Raw genomic sequence first — 13,209 nt, 5'->3', positions numbered from 1 at the left:
CCCCTGGAGAAAGTTAGGGTTAAGTGCATTGCTCAACAGATGTTTTCACCTTGTCAGCTCGGGTATTCAAACCATGGAACTTGCGGTTGCTGGCCCAACGCTGCTGCCGTTACTTGACCAGCCAATCATTTGATGTAATTTTTTGTTGCATACATGCTGTTTGTGTCGTGATTTGAAGATGTTTGGTGAAGTGCATTTTGATAAAAATGTTAGTTTGATGACACGATGATGTGATTTATTTTGTCAGAGGGTAAACATGATTTACATGCATCTCAAACAGCTTAGAGAATAACAGTAGGGGGTTACGCGGTGTGTAAAAGTGAACAACCATATCCTGAAATACGGTGTATTCATCATATCATTCCAGGTTAACTTTTTTTGCAGGCTGCTATATCATATTAATGTGGTTCCTGAGCAGACGTGACACCACAGTGGTGTTGCAAAAAAATACAATCTGGGGCCTGTAGTTTTTCCTGATCTGGTAATCTAACAAGGTAAAACGGTATAATGCAGTCATACGTTTAAGGTGAGGGAGGACGATTTTGTTTTCATGAGCAAGGCCTTATTTCTATTACAGCATATTGTATGACTCTCATTCCTATTTCATTCACCCAGTTCAATGCAACAGCGATAGGTTAAATTTGACCTATACCCATCATGAGGTTGCTACAACTTATGAATGAAAGTTTACAACGTAGGTAGATAGACAGTGACATTCAATATCGCCTTGCACACTCTTGCCTGTATGATATAGGGTGTAATCATTAGTCCAACAGTTGTAAACAAGTTTATTTTGGACAAATTCAGGTATGTTTATCCACCTTTTCTTCCGTTTGCTTCCGTTTAAGAAAAGTTTTTCAACAGAATCGGCGGAATGAATATCCCTGATCACGCGTAAACACAGTTTACTTTCATAGCAGCCACGTTGTATTCCTTCTCGCATCTCTCTTCCTCTCACCTCTTCCATTTGCTTGTGGAATTCAACAAACACATCAGCTGTATGTGACCAGGCAAAATAAACTTTCCAAGCCAAACCACTGCGCACAGCCGACATCTTGTCAGCATATTAGCTAAAGTAACGTCATAGTCAGCATAGCTAATAGAACTAATGCGCTAGTAAACCCGCTACAATCATGCAATAACGTCACTGTACAGTCAGTAAGCAGTTATACCGGCGGGCCCCGGTTTCAATAAATTAGTTATACCAAAAGCTTACCTTGACTTGGAAGAGTTCCAGTGTTGTGTTGGAAAGTCATAGCCAGCTAGCTAACATAGCATCCCTCTGTTTAAGCAGGGTGTTTCAGTAGGCTTAACTAGCTAGCTGCATTTGCTAGCTAAGTAACTGAAACTGAAAGTGAAAAAGAATGACGAAATCTCTCTATTTCTCTCTTTCATCTACTTAATTTTGGAAGGAATTAATTTGTTCAAAACTGTTCAACTATTGTCTTTCTCTTTCTTTGAGTCAACTACTCACCACATGTTATACACTGCAGTGCTCGCTAGCTATAGCTTATGCTTTCAGTACTAGAGTAATTATTTGATCCTTTGATTGGGTGGAAAACATGTCAGTTCATGCTGCAAGAGCTCTGATAGGCTGGAGGACATCCTCCAGAAGTTGTCATAATTACTGTGTGAGTCTATGGAACGTGGTGAGAACTATGAGCCTCCTAGGTTTTGTATTGAAGTCAATGTACCCAGAGGAGGACGGAAGCTAGCTGTCCTCCGTCTACACCATGGTGCTACCCTACAGAGTGCTGTTGAGGCTACTGTAGACCTTCTTTGCGAAATAGTCTTTTAATCAGTTATTTGGTGAGGTGATTATATTTAGTATAGTTTTATCTAAAATTGATACCTTTTTAAATGTTAAAAAAAAATTCTAATCAGGTCACATGGTTTAAAAAACTCCTGGAAAACTCCTGGTCTTGGGGAGGATGAACACCCTGTCAAACTGCAGCAACCATGTACTGTTCATATTAATTATATTTTTAAAGAGGGACTCGGGGGGGTTCCTATACACAGAGAAGGCAACATGATTGGACAATTAAACTCACAGGGCTTAGCTTGCTATATGCGGTTTTGCATCTTGTAGTCCTGCACTATGCAACTGTAGGTCTAATTAAACTGGGGTCCGAGGAGGTACTGCAGGGGTTCTGTGATAAAAATATTTGGGGAGGATTTTTACAAATGGGGTTATGTGCTAGCTGCAACAGAATAACATTGTGGATAGCATTTTTATGCCTCTGTGTTCAGTATATAGGTAGTTTCACGAGCCAATACTAACTAGCACGAGCCAATACTAATTAGCAGGTTAGCTGTTCTTCTTCTTTCAACTCTGGGGAAGTAGAGGGCTTCATTGCTAAAATCTCAAACTATTCCTTTAATATGGAGGAAACTACAGTCATTGGAGCTAATGACACAATTTTTTCTGTATGCAAGATTCTTAGGCGGGCCATCTAAGTGGTAATTTTCATGTTGGAAAAACAGTTTCAACTTAAAGGACCAAAAACAGAAAGAAAGCATGCAAAAAAATTATAATATATTTTTTGTGAACAATTATTTATTTGTTTTTATTTTTGCATGTGCTAAACAATTACAGTTTCAAGATACAATACATACACATATTGTATGTACAGTTCAATAGGGGGAAAAACAAGTACAAAAAAAGTTGTAAAAAACAAAAACAACACCATACAAATGAAAAAAGACAAAACGAAACAGATTAAAGACGAATATGTTTAAGTATTTCCAAATTCAGTCGGTCCATTTAAATCTCATTCTCAAAGGCTACCAACCCAGAGTGACATAGAAAACAGAAAAATGACAGAGCCGGGCAGTGCTATCTCCCATCCACCAAGCCAAACATTGTTGTTAAATTTGCTCTTGCAAGTGGGAGATAGCATGTGACCAAATGATCAGAGTTGAGGGCTTGGCCCCACGTAGTCTGACAGTGGATCTTTCCAGCTGTGCAATGTCCAAGTACATAAACAACCAACATCTGCAAAGGGTAATACCGGGTTCAAAGTAACTCCTTAGAATAGTTTTTGTGCTGCTGTTATTGCAGCCATAACAATCCGCCTCTCTTGATAAAACAACATACACAATCCATGTCTCAATTGTCTCAAGGCTTAACAATCCTTTAACCTGTCTCCCCTTCATCTACACTAACTGGAGTGGATTTAACAAGTGAACTGAAGACTGCCAATGTCAAAATCCAAGTCTCCAGGTTTGCTATTGGGCATTCAAGCTAAGGTCACTGAGTATTTGGCTTGAATCTTCATCTGATGTGCGTTGGCGGAAATAGAGGAGGCCAAGTCTCACCCAATTAGAATTCATGACCTTCCTTCTTCTGAGATAAAGCTAAAAACTGCCTCATCTTTTATGGGATCTATTGTAAAAAAAAGAATCCCTTTGTTAATAGCTAGCTCTCAAAATAAAACAAATACTTATGTTTGGTTCACCTCTCTTCATAGCTCTAACAAGCAAACTGGCAAACAAGCAAACAGACTTTAGAACTGGTACTTGGTGGTCTCTTTTTAAATAACAGCTAGTCAACTAACGCCAACTATGGACAGACAGCATAGCTATGAAGTAGCCTAACTTAGCTAGATAACTTGATAGAAAATGTTTCTAACAAGGAAGAAAAGGAACTTACCCGAAATGCCCAGACAACTAGAATCGCCTGCCAGATACTTTTTTCCCGCTGTCAAAATAACTTTTCCACGTTAAAACCATAGATATCAAGGACTCCTTCAGAGGGATATACTACAAAGCTGTATCAATGAGTTAGCCAGCTAACTTTGATAAACCACCAGAAATAACTGTTGATTTTCTTGTTCATTAAAAAAACGTATATATGTTTGTGGTTGTTGAGTGAATTAGACCAAGCCCAATTCAAGCATATCAACAAAACAAAAGAGAAAAAAAAGATATTTAGGCAATTTAGCTGGCTACTTGAACTTGAACCTGCAATTAAGCTGACTACTTGAACCCGCTTTGTAGTACACCTCTCAGGGGTGTACTACGTAAAAATAGATTTTTAAAATATTTGATTGTATATACATTATATGCATAGTCTTAGCAAGCTTTTTGGCAGCAAGCTAAGCTTTTTTAGCTATAATATTTAGCTAGTTAGCTTTGCAAACGTTAACCCAGCTAGCTAACTAGCATCAAGTGTAGGCGATAGAAAAATGTCTTCTTGTTCTAACTGTGTCCATAGTGTACAGCAGCTGCCATAGAGCTCGCCAGCTTGTAGTCCTATAAAACGGATATGACTTAACTCTGGTTCGTTCAGTCCGTCCTATGGGGAAAGTTAATGGGGAAAGAATAGGGTGTTGGGATAAATACCAAAAATAAGGTCTGAGGTTAACACAGGCTTAGGAGATCTTATATGTTTGGTTCTGTGAGATAATATCATTCAGCTAACATGACCTTTATGAATTGTGAAGCCTTTTATGTCCTTTTTGTCCATTAAAGATGTCCATTAATTCTAATCCACATACCGTGAAACTGAATCGCAAATAGACGCCTGTCCCTTTTAATAGGGACACACATTTCAGCAAATAACCTCTTGTTTCAAATAAACGCAGGGTGTAAATGAGTTGTTTAGAAGCGTACTTCAGTGAGTATTGTAAAGATTACACAAAAGAAGAGAAAGAAGAACAACATTATTGCCATGCATGAAACAGCAGGGTGATTTGACATGTTTGTAATGAACACGAGGGGAGACAGAGAGCTGGTTTTAAATCGCAGGGCGCAGCAGGTGTTTATTGCATAGGACCACAGGGGCAGGCAGAAGGTCATACACAGGGGTCCAATAGGGCAACAGTACAGGCAGGGAAAAGGCTAGCAAAGTAGTCCGGGAGATCAGGCAATAGGTAGATAACAGGAAATCCGATAGGCTAAAGTACAGGCAGCGAATAGGCAAAAGGCGTCGTTAGTGAGGCAGGCAAAACTATCATACACAGGAGGATAAAATTACAGGAAACCCCAGCACTCTAAATAGAAGTGTGTCACAAAACAAACAATACCTCACAGTGATGGGGTGCAAAGAACTGAACTAAATAGTGTGTGATAATGACATACAGGTGTGTGAACAGGTGATTAGAATTCAGGTGATTGGGATCTGGAGAGTGAGCTGCGTTCAGGGGATCTACGTGTTTCAGAGTGTGAGCTGGAAAGTGGGCTGGAAAGTGAGCTGCGTTAAGGGGATCTACGTGTTTGAGGGGGGAAGCAGACATTACAATGTTCGGCTTAACTTGTGGTCTTACTTCAGTATTCAATGTTTGTCCAGGGAGGGATAAACATCTATGGTGAATTGAAAGTGGGTAAGGGTTAAGGTTGACGGTTAAGCATAAACAACTCAACGATTAAGTTGCCCCTAGTGGATTGTTTTAAAGGCATCTCCCAATGTCCTGGGAACCTGGACAAACGTTGAATACTAAAGTCTATTTGGTGTGATCGTGTTGCAACTGCGGAGGATACAAGGTGCAAGGAGGTGCAATAACTAAGAGAATGGTGCTGAAACACAAAATAAGGGGTGTACGTATGATAGGCAGCCTATAGTCTCTGCGGTGGATTTGTTACTATAATGTTTATACTGGTCATACTGGTCACAATAAACAGTGTGGGAGTTTTTTCAACATTTTATTTAGCAAAATCTGTTTGCAGTAAGGAAATAGACGCCTGGCTCAAATAGAAGCCTGTCTCTAATAAGCGTCGTTGTGTTCAGGGATTGAAGCTAATAAACCCCTGGGCTATTAACTGATTTCCCTTTCAGTTAGTCACTCGATATAACATACTATGGAGGAGTCAACAACCAATCATATTCACCTGAAGAAAACAGAAATCACGCCCAATGGGCCAATGGATGCCGAGCCCGCCCTTGGAAGCCCCGCCTTCCTAGCTATAATACCAGGGCTAGCATCCTTTTCCTCAATTCTTCGCTCTTCAGCTCCCCTGAAGAAAGAATGAACCACGCAATTTTCAAACTATTCATGCAGACGAAGACGATGAGATTTGACTCCGGCTTGGGTGTCTTTTATTGTGGAGAGAGTACTCGTCCCCCTAGTTGTTGCGAGTTTTGGGTCTTGGTTTCGTTTTTTGTGTTTGCTAAAAATCCACTACTTTCTGCTCTGCTTGTGTAGCCAGTGCTTCCTTGCTTGAGTAAGATGGCCAGTGGTAAGTTCAAAAAGGCTAACCAGCCAAGTTTGAAACTCAGACCGTGCGCTAGTGCTGTCCTGTTTACCTGGGGTGGCTTTGGCTCAGACGAATTGATGTGACCAATGTCGCCTACTGGGCTCAACTTCCATTGGACGTCGGGCTGACTTTGTGAGAAAGATTGGGGCTGCTGGCGAAGGGTCTTCCGGCGAAGCAATCTCAGTCTGAGGCCGGGAAAGAGCAGCAGTGATGGTCGGAGTTGATAGGGGTGTCATTCCAGCCGAGTGAGGCTCACTCTGGTTTCTCTGGCAGTGTTCAGAGTCCAGATTCCAGGAATTATATACTATCCTTGGTTGGCTCTGGAGGGTTTTCAGAGTGTAAAATGGACGACATCATTCTGGGACAGTCTAAAGCACCCGCTTTGGATTCGGCATGAGAGAGTGAACTATTAGGGCGGCAGATCACCTGTAGGTGGATTGACCGTCTTCTCCCCCACAGCGGAGTTCCTCCAGGTTTTGGGGAAGGTATTTACCTCCTGTCCCTGCAGCGGTGAAGTGTCGCTTATCCCTGTTTAAATTGTTCGCCGGCGAGCTAAAGTACACCTGGAATTTCATTTATTCAACCAGGCTGGTGCTACCAGGTAATGGCAAATTCATGAATGTACATTGTATGGAAGAAGGGGCTCGTTTGCACACCGCCTATGGATGGAAGAGTGTGCAAAGCTGTCATCGAGGCAAAGGGTGCTACTTTAAAGAATCTCAAATATCGCATATCTTTTGATTTGTTTAACACTTTTCTGGTTTCTACATAATTCCATATGTGTTATTTCATAGTTTTGATGTCTTCACTATTATTCTACAATGTAGAAAATAGTAAAATAAAGAAAAACCCTTGAATGAGTAGGTGTGTTCAAACTTTTGACTGGTACTGTATATATACAGTGCCTTCAGAAAGTATTCATACCCTTGACTTATTCCACATTTTGTTGTTGCAGCCTGAATTCAGATATCTTATCTACATAAGTATTCATACCTCTGAGTCAATACATATTATAATCACTTTTGGTAGCGGTTAAAGCTTTCTGGGTAAGTCTCTAAGAGCTTTACTCACCTGGATTATAAACTTTTTGCCCATTGTTCTTTTTACAATTCTTCAAGCTCGGAAAACTTGGCTGTTGATCATTGCTAGAAAACCATTATCAGGTCTTGCCATAGATTTTTGGCCACTCAGGAACATTCACTATCTTGGTAAGCAACTCCAGTGTAGATTTTGTCTTGTGTTTTAGGTTATTCTCCTGCTGAAAGGTGAATTAATCTCCCAGTGTCATGTGCAAAGCAGACTGAACCAGATTTTCCTCTAGGATTTTGCCTGTGCTAAGCTCCATTTTTTTCTTTTTTTATCCTGAAAAACTCTCCAGTCCTTAACGATTATAAGCATACCCATAATATGATGCAGCCACCACTATGCTTGAAAATATGGAGATGGGTAGTGTGTAATGTGTTGTATTGGATTTGCCCCAAAAAGTGAATTGCTTTGCCAAATGTTTTGTAGAATTACTTGAGTGCCTTGTTTTATACAGGATGCATGTTTTGGGATATTTTTATTTTCTACAAGCTTCCATCTTTTCACCCTATCAATTAGGTCAGTATTGTGTAATATTGTTGTTCCATCGTCAGTTTTCTCATATCACAGCCATTAAACTGTAACTGTTTTAATGGCACCATTGGCCTCATGGTGAAATCCCTGAGCGGTTTCCTTCCTCTCCGGCAACTTAGTTAGGAAGGATGACTGTATCTTTGTAGTGAGGGTGTAATGATACACTATCCAAAGTGTAGTTAATAACTTAACCATGCTCAAAGGGATATTCAATGTCTGCTTTTTTTAATTTTTTTACTCATCTACCAATAGGTGCCCTTCTTTGTGAGGCATTGGAAAACCTTCCTGGTCTTTGTGGTTGAATCTGTGTTTGAAATTCTCTGCTCGACTGAGGAACCTTGCAGATAATTGTATGTGTGGGGTACAGAGATGAGGTAGTCATTCAGAAATCATGTTAAACACTCTTATTGCACACAGAGTGAGTCCATGCAACTTATGAGACTTGTTTAATACTGAACATATTTAGGCTTGACATGAAAAGGGGTCGAATGCTTATTGACTCAAGACATTCACCTTTTCATGTTTTATGAATTTGTACAAATAAAAAAAAAACGTAATTCTACTTTGACATAATGGGAAATTGTTTGTAGGCCAGTGACAAAAACATCTAAATTCAAACCATTTTAAATTCAGAATGTGACACAACAAAATGTTGAAAAAGTCAAGTGGTGTGAATGCTTTCTGAATGCACTTGGCGTGACCTTACTTTCATTAATCTGATGACTGTTACTTATTTAACCTGTTAGGGCTAGGGGGCAGTATTGACACGGCCGGATAAAAAACGTACCCGATTTAATCTGGTTACTACTCCTGCCCAGTAACTAGAATATGCATATGCATAATATGCACTCGATATGTCCGATTTTAAAATAGCTTTTCGGTGAAAGCACATTTTTGCAATATTCTCAGTAGATAGCCCGGCATCACAGGGCTAGCCATTTAGACACCCAGCAAGTTTAGCCTTCACCAAACTCCGATTTACTATTAGAAAAGTTTGATTACCTTTGATGTTCTTCGTCAGAATGCACTCCCAGGACTTCTACTTCAATAACAAATGTTGGCTTGGTCCAAAAAAATCCATAGTTATGTTCCAACAGCGGCGTTTTGTTCGTGCATTCAAGACACTATCCGAATGGTAAATAAGGGTCATGCGCATGGCGCATTTCGTGACAAAAGTTTTCTAAATATTTCATTACCGTACTTCGAAGCATGTCAACCGCTGTTTAAAATATATATATACACACACACACACAAAATGGTGCAGTTATTTTTTATTTAATTATTTCACCTTTATTTAGCCAGCTAGGCAAGTTGAGAACAAGTTCTCATTTACAACTGCAACCTGGCCAAGAATAAAGCAAACAGTTCGACACATACAACAACACAGGGTTACACATGGAATAAACAAAACATACAGTCAATAATACAGTTGAAGAAAATCTTTTTACAGTGTGTGCAAATGACATAAGAAAAGGGAGGTAAGGCAATAAATAGGCCATGGTGGCGAAGTTATTACAATATACCAATTAGACACTGGAATGGTAGATGTGCAGAAGATGAATGTGCAAGTAGAGATACAGGAGTGCAAAGGAGCAAGATAAATACAGTATGGGGATGAGGTAGTTGGACGGGCTATTTACAGATGGGCTATGTACAGGTGCAGTGATCGGTGAGCTGCTCAGACAGCTGGTGCTTAAAGCTAGTGAGGGAGGTAAGAGTCTCCAGCTTCAGTGATTTTTGCAATTCATTCCAGTCATTGGCAGCAGAGAACTGGAAGGAAAGGCGGCCAAATGAGGAATTGGCTTTGGGGTGACTAGAGAGATATACCTGCTGGAGCGCGTGCTACGGGTGGGTGCTGCTATGGTGACCAGTGAGCTAAGGCGGGGCCTTACCTATCAGAGACTTGTAGATGACCTGAAGCCAGTGGGTTTGGCGACGAGTATGAAGCGAGGGCCAGCCAACAAGAGCGTACAGGTCGTAGTGGTGTGTCACGTTTGTCGTAGTGATGAGACCAAAACGCAGCAGGGAAATGTATACTCATCTTCTTTATTATTAGGAAAGAAGGCAAACCCAAAATAAACACGTATACAAAAAAGAAACACACCGACAATAAACAGTCCTGTAAGGCTTGACGCTATACACGGAACAATCTCCCACAAATAACAAACACACCCTAATATATGGGACTCTCAATCAAAGGCAAATAGAAAACACCTGCCTTCAACTGAGAGTCCCAACCCCAATTAACCAAACATAGAAACAGACACACTAGACTAAACAGAATACATGAAAATGAACCAGTGCCCAAAAACCCCGGAATACTTAAATGAAATGCCCTTCTAGAAAAACACCACCCTGAACCACATAAAACAAATACCCTCTGCCACGTCCTGACCAAACTACAATAACAATTAACCCTTATACTGGCCAGGACGTGACATGGTGGGTAGTGTATGGGGCTTTGGTGACAAAATGGATGGCACTGTGATAGACTGCATCCAATTTTTTGAGGAGAGTGTTGGCGGCTATTTTGTAAATGACATCGCCGAAGTCGAGGATCGGTAGGATGGTCAGTTTTACGAGGGTATGTTTGGCAGCATGAGTAAAGGATGCTTTGTTGAGAAATAGGAAGCAGATTCTAGATTTAATTTTGGATTGAAGTATACAGAATGGTGTCGTCTGCGTAGAGGTGGATCAGAGAATCACCAGCAGCAAGATCGACATCATTGATGTATACAGAGAAGAGAGTCGGCCCGAGAATTGAACCCTCCGATTTGACACACTGAACTCTGTCAGAGAAATAGTTGGTGAACCAGGCGAGGCAGTCATTTGAGAAACCAAGGCTGTTTAGTCTGCCGATAAGAATGTGGTGATTGACAGAGTCGAAAGCCTTGGCCAGGTCGATGAATACGGCTGCACAGTAATGTCTCTTATCAATGGCAGTTATGATATTGTTTTGGACCTTGAGCGTGGCTGAGGTGCACCCATGACCAGCTCTGAAACCAGATTGCATAGCGGAGAAGGTACGGTGGAATTCGAAATGGTCGGTAATCTGTTTGTTAACTTTGCTTTCGAAGACCTTAGAAAGGCAGGGTAGGATAGATATAGGTCTGTAGCAGTTTGGTTCTAGAGTGTCTCCCCCTTTGAAGAGGGGGATGACCGTGGCAGCATTCCAATCTATGGGAATCTCAGACGATACGAAAGAGAGGTTAAACAGGCTAGTAATAGGGGTTGCAACAATTTCGGCATATAATTTTAGAAAGAGGGGATCCAGATTGTCTAGCCCGGCTGATTTGTAGGGGTCCAGATTTTGCAGCTCTTTCAGAACATCAGCTATCTGGATTTGGGTGAAGGAGAAATGGTGGGGGCTTGGGCGGGTTGCTGTGGAGGGTGCCGGGCAGTTGACCGGGGTAGGGGTAGCCAGGTGGAAAGCATGGCCAGACGTAGAGAAATGCTTATTTAAATTCTCAATTATAGTGAATTTATCGGTAGTGACAGTGTTTCCTAGCCTCAGTGCAGTGGGCAGCTGGGAGGAGGTGCTCTTATTCTCCAAGGACTTTATAGTGTCCCAGAACTTTTTTGAGTTTGTACTACAGCATGTACATTTCTTTTTGAAAAAGCTAGCCTTAGCTTTCCTAACTGCCTGTGTATATTGGTTCCTAACTTCCCTGAAAAGTTGCATATCACGGGGGCTATTCGATGCTAATGCAGAACGCCACAGGATGTTTTTGTGCTGGACAAGGGCAGACAGGTCTGGAGTGAACCAAGGGCTATATATATTCCTGGTTCAAAATGTTTTGAATGGAGCATGCTTGATTAAGATGGTGAGGAACGCACTTTTAAAGAATAACCAGGCATCCTCTACTGACGGGATGAGGTCAATGTCATTCCAGGATACCCCGGCCAGGTCGATTAGAGAGGCCTGTTCGCTGAAGTGTTTTAGGGAGCGTTTGACAGTGATGAGGGGTAGTCGTTTGACCGCAGACCCATTACGGATGCAGGCAATGAGGCAGTGATTGCTGAGATCTTGGTTGAAAACAGCAGAGGTGTATTTGGAGGGTGAGTTAGTTAGGATGATAGCTATGAGGGTGCCCGTGTTTACGGATTTGGGGTTGTACCTGGTTGGTTCATTGATAATTTGTGTGAGATTGAGGGCATCAAGCTTAGATTGTAGGATGGCCGGGGTGTTAACCTCTCTGGGGTATGTGGGACGATTTCGTCCCACCTACGTAACAGCTACTGAAATTCCAGTGGCACGATTTTTGAATCGTTAGAAATACTATTACTTCAATTTCTCAAACATATGACTATTTTACAGCTATTTAAAGACAAGAATCTCGTTAATCTAACCCCACTGTCCGATTTCAAAAAGGCTTTACAACGAAAGCAAAACATTAGATTATGTCAGCAGAGTGCCCAGCCAGAAAAAATCAGACAGCCATTTTTCAAGCTAGCATATAATGTCACACAAACCCAAACCACAGCTAAATGCAGCACTAACCTTTGATGATCTTCATCAGATGACACACCTAGAACATTGTGTTATACAATACATGCATGTCTGTTCAATCAAGTTCATATTTATATCAAAAAACAGCTTTTTGCATTAGCATGTGACGTTCAGAAAACGCATAACCCCCGGCAAACTTCCGTTGAATTTACTAACAGTTTGCTAAATTACTCACGATAAACGTTCACAAAAAGCATAACAATTATTTTAAGAATTATAGATACATTACTCCTCTATGCACTCGATATGTCCGATTTTAAAATAGCTTTTCGGATGAAGCACATTTTGCAATAATCTAAGTACATAGCCCGGCATTACAGGGCTAGCTATTTAGATACCCACCCAGGTCAGCATCCACCAAAATCACATTTCCTATAAGAAAAATGTTCTTACCTTGCTTGTTCTTCATCAGAATACACTGCCAGGACTTCTACTTCAATAACAAATGTTGGTTTGGTCCCAAATAATCCATCGTTATATCCAAACAGCGACGTTTTGTTCGTGAGTTCTAGAATGCTTCTTCACGGTCTCGCGCATGGCGCATTGGCGTGTCAAAAATGTCTAAATATTCCATTACCGTACTTCGAAGCATGTCAACCGCTGTTTAAAACCAATTTTTATGCCATTTATGTCGTAGAGAAGTGATAATATTCCGACCGGGAGTATGCATTGAGCCTAAACAGCCGAATAAAATTTCTCCTCGGGAGCGACTCATGCACGCGCATCATTCAAAGGTACTCTGAGCATCCACTTACAAAAGGCGATAATCTGTTTCAACCTGAGGCTCCCTCGTAAACCTTCAGGTTTTTCGCGGGCTCTGAGAGCCTATTGGAGCCCTGGGAATTGTCACGTTACAGCTAAGATCCTTACTTTTCAATAAAAAGATG

The sequence above is a fragment of the Salmo trutta genome, chromosome 3 (genome assembly GCF_901001165.1).
Source record: "Salmo trutta chromosome 3, fSalTru1.1, whole genome shotgun sequence".
In the NCBI taxonomy this organism is placed as follows: Eukaryota; Metazoa; Chordata; class Actinopteri; order Salmoniformes; family Salmonidae; genus Salmo; species Salmo trutta.
This window is presented reverse-complemented; position numbering follows the sequence as displayed.